General features: G+C 56.0%; 9 non-coding genes across 9 annotated transcripts; all 9 read right to left on the bottom strand.

Moving 5' to 3' along the window:
- Positions 1–2430: 2430 nt before the first annotated feature.
- LOC136119610 (small nucleolar RNA SNORD116) lies at positions 2431–2523 on the bottom strand. The gene has a single exon (XR_010655588.1). It is a non-coding gene; the product is annotated as a small nucleolar RNA SNORD116 (small nucleolar RNA).
- A 1181-nt stretch (positions 2524–3704) lies between these two features.
- On the bottom strand, positions 3705–3796 carry LOC136119545 (small nucleolar RNA SNORD116). Its single transcript, XR_010655531.1, has one exon. It is a non-coding gene; the product is annotated as a small nucleolar RNA SNORD116 (small nucleolar RNA).
- A 2435-nt stretch (positions 3797–6231) lies between these two features.
- On the bottom strand, positions 6232–6324 carry LOC136119603 (small nucleolar RNA SNORD116). The gene has a single exon (XR_010655583.1). It is a non-coding gene; the product is annotated as a small nucleolar RNA SNORD116 (small nucleolar RNA).
- A 1181-nt stretch (positions 6325–7505) lies between these two features.
- Positions 7506–7597, bottom strand: LOC136119544 (small nucleolar RNA SNORD116). Its single transcript, XR_010655530.1, has one exon. It is a non-coding gene; the product is annotated as a small nucleolar RNA SNORD116 (small nucleolar RNA).
- A 2435-nt stretch (positions 7598–10032) lies between these two features.
- LOC136119618 (small nucleolar RNA SNORD116) lies at positions 10033–10125 on the bottom strand. Its single transcript, XR_010655595.1, has one exon. It is a non-coding gene; the product is annotated as a small nucleolar RNA SNORD116 (small nucleolar RNA).
- A 1181-nt stretch (positions 10126–11306) lies between these two features.
- Positions 11307–11398, bottom strand: LOC136119543 (small nucleolar RNA SNORD116). The gene has a single exon (XR_010655529.1). It is a non-coding gene; the product is annotated as a small nucleolar RNA SNORD116 (small nucleolar RNA).
- Positions 11399–13833: 2435 nt separating this feature from the next.
- LOC136119617 (small nucleolar RNA SNORD116) lies at positions 13834–13926 on the bottom strand. The gene has a single exon (XR_010655594.1). It is a non-coding gene; the product is annotated as a small nucleolar RNA SNORD116 (small nucleolar RNA).
- A 1181-nt stretch (positions 13927–15107) lies between these two features.
- On the bottom strand, positions 15108–15199 carry LOC136119542 (small nucleolar RNA SNORD116). The gene has a single exon (XR_010655528.1). It is a non-coding gene; the product is annotated as a small nucleolar RNA SNORD116 (small nucleolar RNA).
- A 2435-nt stretch (positions 15200–17634) lies between these two features.
- LOC136119616 (small nucleolar RNA SNORD116) lies at positions 17635–17727 on the bottom strand. The gene has a single exon (XR_010655593.1). It is a non-coding gene; the product is annotated as a small nucleolar RNA SNORD116 (small nucleolar RNA).
- Positions 17728–18289: the final 562 nt, after the last annotated feature.

Here is an 18289-nt window from a genome sequence, read left to right as displayed (position 1 = left end):
AATGCTCAAACGCTGGACGTGGAAAGTTGCAGATTCCACCATGGGACACCCATCGAGCTGAATCATGTCAGCATATGCAAGCGGACAGAGCCGAGCCATTGGAGCAGGAAATGCAGCCAGTTCTCAGGGCGTCGAAGCTCGTGCTCCCCGAGAAAAGGTCGGAAGGTGAGGGTATAGCCCCGTTGCACAGGTTCCCGTGGTGAAACCTCTAGGTTTTAGCACAGAAGTGCTGCTTACCGCAACAAGGGTTAAATCAGGATCCTCGTGGAATGCACCCCAACACCCTTGCGAGACTCCTCCTCCTCACTTCACCGGGAAGCGCGGATTATACGGATGGCCCCAGGTTGCTCTGCTGCTGGAATTCCTTTCTTGGCATTCCACCTGGCTTGGGGTGAGAGAACACACGCGTCAGTGAGGAGGGTGCACGGGGGCACCGAGGGAAAGGGCGATACCACCCAGCGATGAGTACTCTATCTCCCCTCAACATTTCACTTGCTGCCCATCTTGCCTGTGTGCCTGCAGGCAAATGTGAAAGCAACGTAGAGCAGACGCCTTCAGGGCCTGTGGCCATCGGGAGAAAGAGCCCCGTTGTCCAACCACCCCCTGCTCTCAGGCCCTGCAACTCCTCTCCTGAGCACTCTCCCCTCCAGCACAGGAAAAGGATGTCTTCCTCAACCCCTGAGACCCCGTCAGGGCAACTGTGCCCCCTCAGACTAAGAGTCAGTGCCCTGCAGGTGAACTCATCCGCCCTTGGCACATATGCTTCCACTAAAAGGATGCGCACTGAAGGGGAACAGATCTTCCACAAGGGAAGGGCCCTTGGCCGAATATGACGGCCTCCATCAAAAGGGGCTCGTAGGGACCCGGGACAAAGGGTACGTGAGGAACGCCTGGACTGATCAAGGGAGACTCACCAGCAGGCATACTTCCCGGCCTGCTGTTAAGACAGATGACCTAACCTTGGCCCACACACAAAGTTTATGGCATGCGAACCATTCCGATGCCTAGCGCGGCGGGGAAAACACTTGCAGCCTGATGGCGTGGGAGCCATTCCAGTGCGCAAAGTGGCGGAGCAAAGAGTTACAGCCATTGGGCCACCTGCAGTGGTGGCTGGCACTTTCGCACTCTGGGCCCGTCGGTGACGTGCCCTCGGAGAAACCGTGAGGCCCAGGTCTTCTAGAAGCAACGTGTTACCCACAGCCGTGCAATGAGAGAACCCAGCCAACAGCCTAGACACTTGAACCGCTATGACTTGTCTGGCCTGTGGCCAGGCACGCCGGATATCACAGTCTGGACGCACCAGCGGGTGGCAGGAAAAATGACCCCCGCACCACACATCCTCTCCTGCCCTTAAAGCTGTAGCTGTTCCTCGGCAGCCAACTCCCTTCTTTCCGCCTAGTTGTGCCCAATGACCTCCGGGAAGATCTGCAATCCTCAGGGATCGCTATGTGGGCTGGGTGTATTAAAGATGCTGGGCTGTACTGAGGAACACCTTCACATCTTCAACACAGGGGGAACGTGGACAGACAGGGACAAACACCTCACGGCCTCCAAATCCTCCCCCATGAGAAGAAACCATACTGTGCCACGAAGGCAACCATTCGCTAGCACGGGGACCCGCCATGAAGTTAATCGAACAAGGAGAGGAAAAGGGCGGGACAGTCCACAAATGAGCTCCCGTGTTCCCTCTCTACACATGCCTCCAAACGCTCCATGGATTCTGTCGAGCTCTCCACCCACCAGTAAACATGTGGGCTTTGCCAGCCGTCTCACGTGTCTTTTTCACTCACCTTGCCCTTCCCCCTCCACGGGGATCCCAACGTGTCACGGAAAGATGCCAGAGCCACCCCTCACCAAAGAAGCTTGCTGTGACTTATCTTAACTAAGGCATTTTCTAGCCTCTTCACAGAGCACACACAGGCCGGACACACCCCGAGGAGGAGCCATCAGCTTGGCCCACCTGCCGGGGACAATGGCCCATTGGATTTCTCCCCTCATCAGGAGGAACCTAAACTGCATCTGGTCTCCGAAGCAGATCGTGTCAAAGAAGCCTTCCCTAGGCCAGGAGTCCTGCTCTGACCATGGGCAGAGAGACTTGTTTCTGTGAGGGCGCAAGGCAACGACCAGACGGTGGGGGCGGCTTGTAGAACTCAAGTACAGGCGAGAGGACCACCAATGGCTCGCACTTCCTCTGCTACCCACATGCTTAACAGTGGCAGCGGACAGCAGTCCTGGCTAGACCAAGGAGCCCACAGACGGCACGCTCTCCCTAGGCTTCCCACCTGAATTGGCATCCCAGGCTCCATTCCCAGTGGCTTTTCTCCCCATGAGATGGCCACAGCCCTCCACTTGAACAACGTGGCCGTGGACACACACAGCAGCACATGCAATGTGAACCTCTCCCTACTGTCCTTATTGGAGCCACATGCTGGACCTCAGTTCCAATGAGGTGACGGTAGGGGTTTCTCACTCATTCTTTTTCAGATTTCCGGGGAATACACTTGTGGGAGTCATCGTCGATCCAAGCACATGCTCAAACCTTGGACATGCAAAGTTGCAGATTCCATCACGGGACGGCCAGCGAGCTGAATCAGGTCAGCAAACAGAAGCGGCCAGTGTCGAGCAATGGAGCAGGAAATGCAGCCAGTTCTCAGGGCATCAAAGCTCGTGTTCCCCGAGAAAAGGCCAGCAAGTGAGCGTGTCTCCCCTTTTTCAATTTACCGTAGCCAAACCTCTAGGTTTTAGCAAAGAAGTGCCGCTTACCGCAACAAGGTTTAAACCAGGATCCTCACGGAATGTGCGCCAACACCCCTGCAAGACTCCTTCTCCTCACTTCACCGGTCATCACGAATTATACGGATGGCCCCAGGCTGCTCTGCTGCTGGTACTCCTTCCTTGGTATTCCACCTGATCCGGGCTGAGAGAACACACGCGTACTTGAGGAGGGTGCACGGGCACAACAAGGGAAAGTGTGTTCCGGGATCCCTAGGGCCACCGTCCATCTATCCACCCACCAGTAAACCTGCAGGCTTAGCCAGCCATCACACGTGTCTTTTTCACTCGGCTTGATATTCTCTCTCCCCCGGGATCCCAATGTGTCACGGAAAGATGCCAGAGCCACGCCTCACCAGAGAAGCCTGCCGTGACTAAGATTGACTAAGGCCTTTTCTAGCCCCTTCACGCAGCACACACAAGCAGGACACAACCCGAGGAGGAGCCGTCAGCTTGGCCAACCTCCCGGGGACAATGGCCCATTGGATTTCTCCTCTCATCACGAGAAACCTAAACTGCATGTGGTCGCCCAAGGAACACATGACAAGGAAGCCTGCCTTAGGCCAGGAATCCTGCTCTCACCCTGAGCATAGACTTCCCTTTCTCTGAGGGCACAAGGCAACGAGTAGCCGGTGGCGGCGGCCTGTAGAACTCAAGTGCAGTCGAATGGACCACCAACGGTTCACGCTTCCTTTCCTATCCGCATGCTCGTCCGTGGCAGGGGACAGAAGCCCTGGCTCGACCAAGGAACCCAGAGACGGCACGCTGTCCCCAGCCTTCCCGCATGGATTGGCATCCCAGGCTCCTTTCCCAATGGCTCTTCTCCCCATGAGACGGCCACAACCCTCAACTTGAACAACGTGGCTGTGGACTCTCACGGCAGCAAACGCGACGTCAACCTCTCCCTCCTTTCCTTTTGGGAGCTACGTGCTGGACCTCAGTTCCAATGAGGAGACGGTAGTGGTTTCTCACTCATTTTGTTCAGATTTCCAAGGAATGCATTAGTGGGGGTCATCATCGATCCAAGCACATGCTCAAACGCTGGACGTGGAAAGTTGCAGATTCCACCATGGGACACCCATCGAGCTGAATCATGTCAGCATATGCAAGCGGCCAGAGCCGAGCCATTGGAGCAGGAAATGCAGCCAGTTCTCAGGGCGTCGAAGCTCGTGCTCCCCGAGAAAAGGTCGGAAGGTGAGGGTATAGCCCCGTTGCACAGGTTCCCGTGGTGAAACCTCTAGGTTTTAGCACAGAAGTGCTGCTTACCGCAACAAGGGTTAAATCAGGATCCTCGTGGAATGCACCCCAACACCCTTGCGAGACTCCTCCTCCTCACTTCACCGGGAAGCGCGGATTATACGGATGGCCCCAGGTTGCTCTGCTGCTGGAATTCCTTTCTTGGCATTCCACCTGGCTTGGGGTGAGAGAACACACGCGTCAGTGAGGAGGGTGCACGGGGGCACCGAGGGAAAGGGCGATACCACCCAGCGATGAGTACTCTATCTCCCCTCAACATTTCACTTGCTGCCCATCTTGCCTGTGTGCCTGCAGGCAAATGTGAAAGCAACGTAGAGCAGACGCCTTCAGGGCCTGTGGCCATCGGGAGAAAGAGCCCCGTTGTCCAACCACCCCCTGCTCTCAGGCCCTGCAACTCCTCTCCTGAGCACTCTCCCCTCCAGCACAGGAAAAGGATGTCTTCCTCAACCCCTGAGACCCCGTCAGGGCAACTGTGCCCCCTCAGACTAAGAGTCAGTGCCCTGCAGGTGAACTCATCCGCCCTTGGCACATATGCTTCCACTAAAAGGATGCGCACTGAAGGGGAACAGATCTTCCACAAGGGAAGGGCCCTTGGCCGAATATGACGGCCTCCATCAAAAGGGGCTCGTAGGGACCCGGGACAAAGGGTACGTGAGGAACGCCTGGACTGATCAAGGGAGACTCACCAGCAGGCATACTTCCCGGCCTGCTGTTAAGACAGATGACCTAACCTTGGCCCACACACAAAGTTTATGGCATGCGAACCATTCCGATGCCTAGCGCGGCGGGGAAAACACTTGCAGCCTGATGGCGTGGGAGCCATTCCAGTGCGCAAAGTGGCGGAGCAAAGAGTTACAGCCATTGGGCCACCTGCAGTGGTGGCTGGCACTTTCGCACTCTGGGCCCGTCGGTGACGTGCCCTCGGAGAAACCGTGAGGCCCAGGTCTTCTAGAAGCAACGTGTTACCCACAGCCGTGCAATGAGAGAACCCAGCCAACAGCCTAGACACTTGAACCGCTATGACTTGTCTGGCCTGTGGCCAGGCACGCCGGATATCACAGTCTGGACGCACCAGCGGGTGGCAGGAAAAATGACCCCCGCACCACACATCCTCTCCTGCCCTTAAAGCTGTAGCTGTTCCTCGGCAGCCAACTCCCTTCTTTCCGCCTAGTTGTGCCCAATGACCTCCGGGAAGATCTGCAATCCTCAGGGATCGCTATGTGGGCTGGGTGTATTAAAGATGCTGGGCTGTACTGAGGAACACCTTCACATCTTCAACACAGGGGGAACGTGGACAGACAGGGACAAACACCTCACGGCCTCCAAATCCTCCCCCATGAGAAGAAACCATACTGTGCCACGAAGGCAACCATTCGCTAGCACGGGGACCCGCCATGAAGTTAATCGAACAAGGAGAGGAAAAGGGCGGGACAGTCCACAAATGAGCTCCCGTGTTCCCTCTCTACACATGCCTCCAAACGCTCCATGGATTCTGTCGAGCTCTCCACCCACCAGTAAACATGTGGGCTTTGCCAGCCGTCTCACGTGTCTTTTTCACTCACCTTGCCCTTCCCCCTCCACGGGGATCCCAACGTGTCACGGAAAGATGCCAGAGCCACCCCTCACCAAAGAAGCTTGCTGTGACTTATCTTAACTAAGGCATTTTCTAGCCTCTTCACAGAGCACACACAGGCCGGACACACCCCGAGGAGGAGCCATCAGCTTGGCCCACCTGCCGGGGACAATGGCCCATTGGATTTCTCCCCTCATCAGGAGGAACCTAAACTGCATCTGGTCTCCGAAGCAGATCGTGTCAAAGAAGCCTTCCCTAGGCCAGGAGTCCTGCTCTGACCATGGGCAGAGAGACTTGTTTCTGTGAGGGCGCAAGGCAACGACCAGATGGTGGGGGCGGCTTGTAGAACTCAAGTACAGGCGAGAGGACCACCAATGGCTCGCACTTCCTCTGCTACCCACATGCTTAACAGTGGCAGCGGACAGCAGTCCTGGCTAGACCAAGGAGCCCACAGACGGCACGCTCTCCCTAGGCTTCCCACCTGAATTGGCATCCCAGGCTCCATTCCCAGTGGCTTTTCTCCCCATGAGATGGCCACAGCCCTCCACTTGAACAACATGGCCGTGGACACACACAGCAGCACATGCAATGTGAACCTCTCCCTACTGTCCTTATTGGAGCCACATGCTGGACCTCAGTTCCAATGAGGTGACGGTAGGGGTTTCTCACTCATTCTTTTTCAGATTTCCAGGGAATACACTTGTGGGAGTCATCGTCGATCCAAGCACATGCTCAAACCTTGGACATGCAAAGTTGCAGATTCCATCACGGGACGGCCAGCGAGCTGAATCAGGTCAGCAAACAGAAGCGGCCAGTGTCGAGCAATGGAGCAGGAAATGCAGCCAGTTCTCAGGGCATCAAAGCTCGTGTTCCCCGAGAAAAGGCCAGCAAGTGAGTGTGTCTCCCCTTTTTCAATTTACCGTAGCCAAACCTCTAGGTTTTAGCAAAGAAGTGCCGCTTACCGCAACAAGGTTTAAACCAGGATCCTCACGGAATGTGCGCCAACACCCCTGCAAGACTCCTTCTCCTCACTTCACCGGTCATCACGAATTATACGGATGGCCCCAGGCTGCTCTGCTGCTGGTACTCCTTCCTTGGTATTCCACCTGATCCGGGCTGAGAGAACACACGCGTACTTGAGGAGGGTGCACGGGCACAACAAGGGAAAGTGTGTTCCGGGATCCCTAGGGCCACCGTCCATCTATCCACCCACCAGTAAACCTGCGGGCTTAGCCAGCCATCACACGTGTCTTTTTCACTCGGCTTGATATTCTCTCTCCCCCGGGATCCCAATGTGTCACGGAAAGATGCCAGAGCCACGCCTCACCAGAGAAGCCTGCCGTGACTAAGATTGACTAAGGCCTTTTCTAGCCCCTTCACGCAGCACACACAAGCAGGACACAACCCGAGGAGGAGCCGTCAGCTTGGCCAACCTCCCGGGGACAATGGCCCATTGGATTTCTCCTCTCATCACGAGAAACCTAAACTGCATCTGGTCGCCCAAGGAACACATGACAAGGAAGCCTGCCTTAGGCCAGGAATCCTGCTCTCACCCTGAGCATAGACTTCCCTTTCTCTGAGGGCACAAGGCAACGAGTAGCCGGTGGCGGCGGCCTGTAGAACTCAAGTGCAGTCGAATGGACCACCAACGGTTCACGCTTCCTTTCCTATCCGCATGCTCGTCCGTGGCAGGGGACAGAAGCCCTGGCTCGACCAAGGAACCCAGAGACGGCACGCTGTCCCCAGCCTTCCCGCATGGATTGGCATCCCAGGCTCCTTTCCCAATGGCTCTTCTCCCCATGAGACGGCCACAACCCTCAACTTGAACAACGTGGCTGTGGACTCTCACGGCAGCAAACGCGACGTCAACCTCTCCCTCCTTTCCTTTTGGGAGCTACGTGTTGGACCTCAGTTCCAATGAGGAGACGGTAGTGGTTTCTCACTCATTTTGTTCAGATTTCCAAGGAATGCATTAGTGGGGGTCATCATCGATCCAAGCACATGCTCAAACGCTGGACGTGGAAAGTTGCAGATTCCACCATGGGACACCCATCGAGCTGAATCATGTCAGCATATGCAAGCGGCCAGAGCCGAGCCATTGGAGCAGGAAATGCAGCCAGTTCTCAGGGCGTCGAAGCTCGTGCTCCCCGAGAAAAGGTCGGAAGGTGAGGGTATAGCCCCGTTGCACAGGTTCCCGTGGTGAAACCTCTAGGTTTTAGCACAGAAGTGCTGCTTACCGCAACAAGGGTTAAATCAGGATCCTCGTGGAATGCACCCCAACACCCTTGCGAGACTCCTCCTCCTCACTTCACCGGGAAGCGCGGATTATACGGATGGCCCCAGGTTGCTCTGCTGCTGGAATTCCTTTCTTGGCATTCCACCTGGCTTGGGGTGAGAGAACACACGCGTCAGTGAGGAGGGTGCACGGGGGCACCGAGGGAAAGGGCGATACCACCCAGCGATGAGTACTCTATCTCCCCTCAACATTTCACTTGCTGCCCATCTTGCCTGTGTGCCTGCAGGCAAATGTGAAAGCAACGTAGAGCAGACGCCTTCAGGGCCTGTGGCCATCGGGAGAAAGAGCCCCGTTGTCCAACCACCCCCTGCTCTCAGGCCCTGCAACTCCTCTCCTGAGCACTCTCCCCTCCAGCACAGGAAAAGGATGTCTTCCTCAACCCCTGAGACCCCGTCAGGGCAACTGTGCCCCCTCAGACTAAGAGTCAGTGCCCTGCAGGTGAACTCATCCGCCCTTGGCACATATGCTTCCACTAAAAGGATGCGCACTGAAGGGGAACAGATCTTCCACAAGGGAAGGGCCCTTGGCCGAATATGACGGCCTCCATCAAAAGGGGCTCGTAGGGACCCGGGACAAAGGGTACGTGAGGAACGCCTGGACTGATCAAGGGAGACTCACCAGCAGGCATACTTCCCGGCCTGCTGTTAAGACAGATGACCTAACCTTGGCCCACACACAAAGTTTATGGCATGCGAACCATTCCGATGCCTAGCGCGGCGGGGAAAACACTTGCAGCCTGATGGCGTGGGAGCCATTCCAGTGCGCAAAGTGGCGGAGCAAAGAGTTACAGCCATTGGGCCACCTGCAGTGGTGGCTGGCACTTTCGCACTCTGGGCCCGTCGGTGACGTGCCCTCGGAGAAACCGTGAGGCCCAGGTCTTCTAGAAGCAACGTGTTACCCACAGCCGTGCAATGAGAGAACCCAGCCAACAGCCTAGACACTTGAACCGCTATGACTTGACTGGCCTGTGGCCAGGCACGCCGGATATCACAGTCTGGACGCACCAGCGGGTGGCAGGAAAAATGACCCCCGCACCACACATCCTCTCCTGCCCTTAAAGCTGTAGCTGTTCCTCGGCAGCCAACTCCCTTCTTTCCGCCTAGTTGTGCCCAATGACCTCCGGGAAGATCTGCAATCCTCAGGGATCGCTATGTGGGCTGGGTGTATTAAAGATGCTGGGCTGTACTGAGGAACACCTTCACATCTTCAACACAGGGGGAACGTGGACAGACAGGGACAAACACCTCACGGCCTCCAAATCCTCCCCCATGAGAAGAAACCATACTGTGCCACGAAGGCAACCATTCGCTAGCACGGGGACCCGCCATGAAGTTAATCGAACAAGGAGAGGAAAAGGGCGGGACAGTCCACAAATGAGCTCCCGTGTTCCCTCTCTACACATGCCTCCAAACGCTCCATGGATTCTGTCGAGCTCTCCACCCACCAGTAAACATGTGGGCTTTGCCAGCCGTCTCACGTGTCTTTTTCACTCACCTTGCCCTTCCCCCTCCACGGGGATCCCAACGTGTCACGGAAAGATGCCAGAGCCACCCCTCACCAAAGAAGCTTGCTGTGACTTATCTTAACTAAGGCATTTTCTAGCCTCTTCACAGAGCACACACAGGCCGGACACACCCCGAGGAGGAGCCATCAGCTTGGCCCACCTGCCGGGGACAATGGCCCATTGGATTTCTCCCCTCATCAGGAGGAACCTAAACTGCATCTGGTCTCCGAAGCAGATCGTGTCAAAGAAGCCTTCCCTAGGCCAGGAGTCCTGCTCTGACCATGGGCAGAGAGACTTGTTTCTGTGAGGGCGCAAGGCAACGACCAGACGGTGGGGGCGGCTTGTAGAACTCAAGTACAGGCGAGAGGACCACCAATGGCTCGCACTTCCTCTGCTACCCACATGCTTAACAGTGGCAGCGGACAGCAGTCCTGGCTAGACCAAGGAGCCCACAGACGGCACGCTCTCCCTAGGCTTCCCACCTGAATTGGCATCCCAGGCTCCATTCCCAGTGGCTTTTCTCCCCATGAGATGGCCACAGCCCTCCACTTGAACAACGTGGCCGTGGACACACACAGCAGCACATGCAATGTGAACCTCTCCCTACTGTCCTTATTGGAGCCACATGCTGGACCTCAGTTCCAATGAGGTGACGGTAGGGGTTTCTCACTCATTTTTTTTCAGATTTCCGGGGAATACACTTGTGGGAGTCATCGTCGATCCAAGCACATGCTCAAACCTTGGACATGCAAAGTTGCAGATTCCATCACGGGACGGCCAGCGAGCTGAATCAGGTCAGCAAACAGAAGCGGCCAGTGTCGAGCAATGGAGCAGGAAATGCAGCCAGTTCTCAGGGCATCAAAGCTCGTGTTCCCCGAGAAAAGGCCAGCAAGTGAGTGTGTCTCCCCTTTTTCAATTTACCGTAGCCAAACCTCTAGGTTTTAGCAAAGAAGTGCCGCTTACCGCAACAAGGTTTAAACCAGGATCCTCACGGAATGTGCGCCAACACCCCTGCAAGACTCCTTCTCCTCACTTCACCGGTCATCACGAATTATACGGATGGCCCCAGGCTGCTCTGCTGCTGGTACTCCTTCCTTGGTATTCCACCTGATCCGGGCTGAGAGAACACACACGTACTTGAGGAGGGTGCACGGGCACAACAAGGGAAAGTGTGTTCCGGGATCCCTAGGGCCACCGTCCATCTATCCACCCACCAGTAAACCTGCGGGCTTAGCCAGCCATCACACGTGTCTTTTTCACTCGGCTTGATATTCTCTCTCCCCCGGGATCCCAATGTGTCACGGAAAGATGCCAGAGCCACGCCTCACCAGAGAAGCCTGCCGTGACTAAGATTGACTAAGGCCTTTTCTAGCCCCTTCACGCAGCACACACAAGCAGGACACAACCCGAGGAGGAGCCGTCAGCTTGGCCAACCTCCCGGGGACAATGGCCCATTGGATTTCTCCTCTCATCACGAGAAACCTAAACTGCATGTGGTCGCCCAAGGAACACATGACAAGGAAGCCTGCCTTAGGCCAGGAATCCTGCTCTCACCCTGAGCATAGACTTCCCTTTCTCTGAGGGCACAAGGCAACGAGTAGCCGGTGGCGGCGGCCTGTAGAACTCAAGTGCAGTCGAATGGACCACCAACGGTTCACGCTTCCTTTCCTATCCGCATGCTCGTCCGTGGCAGGGGACAGAAGCCCTGGCTCGACCAAGGAACCCAGAGACGGCACGCTGTCCCCAGCCTTCCCGCATGGATTGGCATCCCAGGCTCCTTTCCCAATGGCTCTTCTCCCCATGAGACGGCCACAACCCTCAACTTGAACAACGTGGCTGTGGACTCTCACGGCAGCAAACGCGACGTCAACCTCTCCCTCCTTTCCTTTTGGGAGCTACGTGCTGGACCTCAGTTCCAATGAGGAGACGGTAGTGGTTTCTCACTCATTTTGTTCAGATTTCCAAGGAATGCATTAGTGGGGGTCATCATCGATCCAAGCACATGCTCAAACGCTGGACATGGAAAGTTGCAGATTCCACCATGGGACACCCATCGAGCTGAATCATGTCAGCATATGCAAGCGGCCAGAGCCGAGCCATTGGAGCAGGAAATGCAGCCAGTTCTCAGGGCGTCGAAGCTCGTGCTCCCCGAGAAAAGGTCGGAAGGTGAGGGTATAGCCCCGTTGCACAGGTTCCCGTGGTGAAACCTCTAGGTTTTAGCACAGAAGTGCTGCTTACCGCAACAAGGGTTAAATCAGGATCCTCGTGGAATGCACCCCAACACCCTTGCGAGACTCCTCCTCCTCACTTCACCGGGAAGCGCGGATTATACGGATGGCCCCAGGTTGCTCTGCTGCTGGAATTCCTTTCTTGGCATTCCACCTGGCTTGGGGTGAGAGAACACACGCGTCAGTGAGGAGGGTGCACGGGGGCACCGAGGGAAAGGGCGATACCACCCAGCGATGAGTACTCTATCTCCCCTCAACATTTCACTTGCTGCCCATCTTGCCTGTGTGCCTGCAGGCAAATGTGAAAGCAACGTAGAGCAGACGCCTTCAGGGCCTGTGGCCATCGGGAGAAAGAGCCCCGCTGTCCAACCACCCCCTGCTCTCAGGCCCTGCAACTCCTCTCCTGAGCACTCTCCCCTCCAGCACAGGAAAAGGATGTCTTCCTCAACCCCTGAGACCCCGTCAGGGCAACTGTGCCCCCTCAGACTAAGAGTCAGTGCCCTGCAGGTGAACTCATCCGCCCTTGGCACATATGCTTCCACTAAAAGGATGCGCACTGAAGGGGAACAGATCTTCCACAAGGGAAGGGCCCTTGGCCGAATATGACGGCCTCCATCAAAAGGGGCTCGTAGGGACCCGGGACAAAGGGTACGTGAGGAACGCCTGGACTGATCAAGGGAGACTCACCAGCAGGCATACTTCCCGGCCTGCTGTTAAGACAGATGACCTAACCTTGGCCCACACACAAAGTTTATGGCATGCGAACCATTCCGATGCCTAGCGCGGCGGGGAAAACACTTGCAGCCTGATGGCGTGGGAGCCATTCCAGTGCGCAAAGTGGCGGAGCAAAGAGTTACAGCTATTGGGCCACCTGCAGTGGTGGCTGGCACTTTCGCACTCTGGGCCCCTCGGTGACGTGCCCTCGGAGAAACCGTGAGGCCCAGGTCTTCTAGAAGCAACGTGTTACCCACAGCCGTGCAATGAGAGAACCCAGCCAACAGCCTAGACACTTGAACCGCTATGACTTGTCTGGCCTGTGGCCAGGCACGCCGGATATCACAGTCTGGACGCACCAGCGGGTGGCAGGAAAAATGACCCCCGCACCACACATCCTCTCCTGCCCTTAAAGCTGTAGCTGTTCCTCGGCAGCCAACTCCCTTCTTTCCGCCTAGTTGTGCCCAATGACCTCCGGGAAGATCTGCAATCCTCAGGGATCGCTATGTGGGCTGGGTGTATTAAAGATGCTGGGCTGTACTGAGGAACACCTTCACATCTTCAACACAGGGGGAACGTGGACAGACAGGGACAAACACCTCACGGCCTCCAAATCCTCCCCCATGAGAAGAAACCATACTGTGCCACGAAGGCAACCATTCGCTAGCACGGGGACCCGCCATGAAGTTAATCGAACAAGGAGAGGAAAAGGGCGGGACAGTCCACAAATGAGCTCCCGTGTTCCCTCTCTACACATGCCTCCAAACGCTCCATGGATTCTGTCGAGCTCTCCACCCACCAGTAAACATGTGGGCTTTGCCAGCCGTCTCACGTGTCTTTTTCACTCACCTTGCCCTTCCCCCTCCACGGGGATCCCAACGTGTCACGGAAAGATGCCAGAGCCACCCCTCACCAAAGAAGCTTGCTGTGACTTATCTTAACTAAGGCATTTTCTAGCCTCTTCACAGAGCACACACAGGCCGGACACACCCCGAGGAGGAGCCATCAGCTTGGCCCACCTGCCGGGGACAATGGCCCATTGGATTTCTCCCCTCATCAGGAGGAACCTAAACTGCATCTGGTCTCCGAAGCAGATCGTGTCAAAGAAGCCTTCCCTAGGCCAGGAGTCCTGCTCTGACCATGGGCAGAGAGACTTGTTTCTGTGAGGGCGCAAGGCAACGACCAGACGGTGGGGGCGGCTTGTAGAACTCAAGTACAGGTGAGAGGACCACCAATGGCTCGCACTTCCTCTGCTACCCACATGCTTAACAGTGGCAGCGGACAGCAGTCCTGGCTAGACCAAGGAGCCCACAGACGGCACGCTCTCCCTAGGCTTCCCACCTGAATTGGCATCCCAGGCTCCATTCCCAGTGGCTTTTCTCCCCATGAGATGGCCACAGCCCTCCACTTGAACAACGTGGCCGTGGACACACACAGCAGCACATGCAATGTGAACCTCTCCCTACTGTCCTTATTGGAGCCACATGCTGGACCTCAGTTCCAATGAGGTGACGGTAGGGGTTTCTCACTCATTTTTTTTCAGATTTCCGGGGAATACACTTGTGGGAGTCATCGTCGATCCAAGCACATGCTCAAACCTTGGACATGCAAAGTTGCAGATTCCATCACGGGACGGCCAGCGAGCTGAATCAGGTCAGCAAACAGAAGCGGCCAGTGTCGAGCAATGGAGCAGGAAATGCAGCCAGTTCTCAGGGCATCAAAGCTCGTGTTCCCCGAGAAAAGGCCAGCAAGTGAGTGTGTCTCCCCTTTTTCAATTTACCGTAGCCAAACCTCTAGGTTTTAGCAAAGAAGTGCCGCTTACCGCAACAAGGTTTAAACCAGGATCCTCACGGAATGTGCGCCAACACCCCTGCAAGACTCCTTCTCCTCACTTCACCGGTCATCACGAATTATACGGATGGCCCCAGGCTGCTCTGCTGCTGGTACTCCTTCCTTGGTATTCCACCTGATCCGGGCTGAGAGAACACACACGTACTTGAGGAGGGTGCACGGGCACAACAAGGGAAAGTGTGTTCCGGGATCCCTAGGGCCACCGTCCATCTATCCACCCACCAGTAAACCTGCGGGCTTAGCCAGCCATCACACGTGTCTTTTTCACTCGGCTTGATATTCTCTCTCCCCCGGGATCCCAATGTGTCACGGAAAGATGCCAGAGCCACGCCTCACCAGAGAAGCCTGCCGTGACTAAGATTGACTAAGGCCTTTTCTAGCCCCTTCACGCAGCACACACAAGCAGGACACAACCCGAGGAGGAGCCGTCAGCTTGGCCAACCTCCCGGGGACAATGGCCCATTGGATTTCTCCTCTCATCACGAGAAACCTAAACTGCATCTGGTCGCCCAAGGAACACATGACAAGGAAGCCTGCCTTAGGCCAGGAATCCTGCTCTCACCCTGAGCATAGACTTCCCTTTCTCTGAGGGCACAAGGCAACGAGTAGCCGGTGGCGGCGGCCTGTAGAACTCAAGTGCAGTCGAATGGACCACCAACGGTTCACGCTTCCTTTCCTATCCGCATGCTCGTCCGTGGCAGGGGACAGAAGCCCTGGCTCGACCAAGGAACCCAGAGACGGCACGCTGTCCCCAGCCTTCCCGCATGGATTGGCATCCCAGGCTCCTTTCCCAATGGCTCTTCTCCCCATGAGACGGCCACAACCCTCAACTTGAACAACGTGGCTGTGGACTCTCACGGCAGCAAACGCGACGTCAACCTCTCCCTCCTTTCCTTTTGGGAGCTACGTGCTGGACCTCAGTTCCAATGAGGAGACGGTAGTGGTTTCTCACTCATTTTGTTCAGATTTCCAAGGAATGCATTAGTGGGGGTCATCATCGATCCAAGCACATGCTCAAACGCTGGACGTGGAAAGTTGCAGATTCCACCATGGGACACCCATCGAGCTGAATCATGTCAGCATATGCAAGCGGCCAGAGCCGAGCCATTGGAGCAGGAAATGCAGCCAGTTCTCAGGGCGTCGAAGCTCGTGCTCCCCGAGAAAAGGTCGGAAGGTGAGGGTATAGCCCCGTTGCACAGGTTCCCGTGGTGAAACCTCTAGGTTTTAGCACAGAAGTGCTGCTTACCGCAACAAGGGTTAAATCAGGATCCTCGTGGAATGCACCCCAACACCCTTGCGAGACTCCTCCTCCTCACTTCACCGTGAAGCGCGGATTATACGGATGGCCCCAGGTTGCTCTGCTGCTGGAATTCCTTTCTTGGCATTCCACCTGGCTTGGGGTGAGAGAACACACGCGTCAGTGAGGAGGGTGCACGGGGGCACCGAGGGAAAGGGCGATACCACCCAGCGATGAGTACTCTATCTCCCCTCAACATTTCACTTGCTGCCCATCTTGCCTGTGTGCCTGCAGGCAAATGTGAAAGCAACGTAGAGCAGACGCCTTCAGGGCCTGTGGCCATCGGGAGAAAGAGCCCCGTTGTCCAACCACCCCCTGCTCTCAGGCCCTGCAACTCCTCTCCTGAGCACTCTCCCCTCCAGCACAGGAAAAGGATGTCTTCCTCAACCCCTGAGACCCCGTCAGGGCAACTGTGCCCCCTCAGACTAAGAGTCAGTGCCCTGCAGGTGAACTCATCCGCCCTTGGCACATATGCTTCCACTAAAAGGATGCGCACTGAAGGGGAACAGATCTTCCACAAGGGAAGGGCCCTTGGCCGAATATGACGGCCTCCATCAAAAGGGGCTCGTAGGGACCCGGGACAAAGGGTACGTGAGGAACGCCTGGACTGATCAAGGGAGACTCACCAGCAGGCATACTTCCCGGCCTGCTGTTAAGACAGATGACCTAACCTTGGCCCACACACAAAGTTTATGGCATGCGAACCATTCCGATGCCTAGCGCGGCGGGGAAAACACTTGCAGCCTGATGGCGTGGGAGCCATTCCAGTGCGCAAAGTGGCGGAGCAAAGAGTTACAGCCATTGGGCCACCTGCAGTGGTGGCTGGCACTCTCGCACTCTGGGCCCGTCGGTGACGTGCCCTCGGAGAAACCGTGAGGCCCAGGTCTTCTAGAAGCAACGTGTTACCCACAGCCGTGCAATGAGAGAACCCAGCCAACAGCCTAGACACTTGAACCGCTATGACTTGTCTGGCCTGTGGCCAGGCACGCCGGATATCACAGTCTGGACGCACCAGCGGGTGGCAGGAAAAATGACCCCCGCACCACACATCCTCTCCTGCCCTTAAAGCTGTAGCTGTTCCTCGGCAGCCAACTCCCTTCTTTCCGCCTAGTTGTGCCCAATGACCTCCGGGAAGATCTGCAATCCTCAGGGATCGCTATGTGGGCTGGGTGTATTAAAGATGCTGGGCTGTACTGAGGAACACCTTCACATCTTCAACACAGGGGGAACGTGGACAGACAGGGACAAACACCTCACGGCCTCCAAATCCTCCCCCATGAGAAGAAACCATACTGTGCCACGAAGGCAACCATTCGCTAGCACGGGGACCCGCCATGAAGTTAATCGAACAAGGAGAGGAAAAGGGCGGGACAGTCCACAAATGAGCTCCCGTGTTCCCTCTCTACACATGCCTCCAAACGCTCCATGGATTCTGTCGAGCTCTCCACCCACCAGTAAACATGTGGGCTTTGCCAGCCGTCTCACGTGTCTTTTTCACTCACCTTGCCCTTCCCCCTCCACGGGGATCCCAACGTGTCACGGAAAGATGCCAGAGCCACCCCTCACCAAAGAAGCTTGCTGTGACTTATCTTAACTAAGGCATTTTCTAGCCTCTTCACAGAGCACACACAGGCCGGACACACCCCGAGGAGGAGCCATCAGCTTGGCCCACCTGCCGGGGACAATGGCCCATTGGATTTCTCCCCTCATCAGGAGGAACCTAAACTGCATCTGGTCTCCGAAGCAGATCGTGTCAAAGAAGCCTTCCCTAGGCCAGGAGTCCTGCTCTGACCATGGGCAGAGAGACTTGTTTCTGTGAGGGCGCAAGGCAACGACCAGACGGTGGGGGCGGCTTGTAGAACTCAAGTACAGGCGAGAGGACCACCAATGGCTCGCACTTCCTCTGCTACCCACATGCTTAACAGTGGCAGCGGACAGCAGTCCTGGCTAGACCAAGGAGCCCACAGACGGCACGCTCTCCCTAGGCTTCCCACCTGAATTGGCATCCCAGGCTCCATTCCCAGTGGCTTTTCTCCCCATGAGATGGCCACAGCCCTCCACTTGAACAACGTGGCCGTGGACACACACAGCAGCACATGCAATGTGAACCTCTCCCTACTGTCCTTATTGGAGCCACATGCTGGACCTCAGTTCCAATGAGGTGACGGTAGGGGTTTCTCACTCATTTTTTTTCAGATTTCCGGGGAATACACTTGTGGGAGTCATCGTCGATCCAAGCACATGCTCAAACCTTGGACATGCAAAGTTGCAGATTCCATCACGGGACGGCCAGCGAGCTGAATCAGGTCAGCAAACAGAAGCGGCCAGTGTCGAGCAATGGAGCAGGAAATGCAGCCAGTTCTCAGGGCATCAAAGCTCGTGTTCCCCGAGAAAAGGCCAGCAAGTGAGTGTGTCTCCCCTTTTTCAATTTACCGTAGCCAAACCTCTAGGTTTTAGCAAAGAAGTGCCGCTTACCGCAACAAGGTTTAAACCAGGATCCTCACGGAATGTGCGCCAACACCCCTGCAAGACTCCTTCTCACTTCACCGGTCATCACGAATTATACGGATGGCCCCAGGCTGCTCTGCTGCTGGTACTCCTTCCTTGGTATTCCACCTGATCCGGGCTGAGAGAACACACGCGTACTTGAGGAGGGTGCACGGGCGCAACAAGGGAAAGTGTGTTCCGGGAACCCTATGGCCACCGTCCATCTATCCACCCACCAGTAAACCTGCGGGCTTAGCCAGCCATCACACGTGTCTTTTTCACTCGGCTTGATATTCTCTCTCCCCCGGGA

This window comes from Phocoena phocoena, chromosome 2 (genome assembly GCF_963924675.1).
Source record: "Phocoena phocoena chromosome 2, mPhoPho1.1, whole genome shotgun sequence".
NCBI lineage: Eukaryota > Metazoa > Chordata > Mammalia > Artiodactyla > Phocoenidae > Phocoena > Phocoena phocoena.
This window is presented reverse-complemented; position numbering and strand designations above follow the sequence as displayed.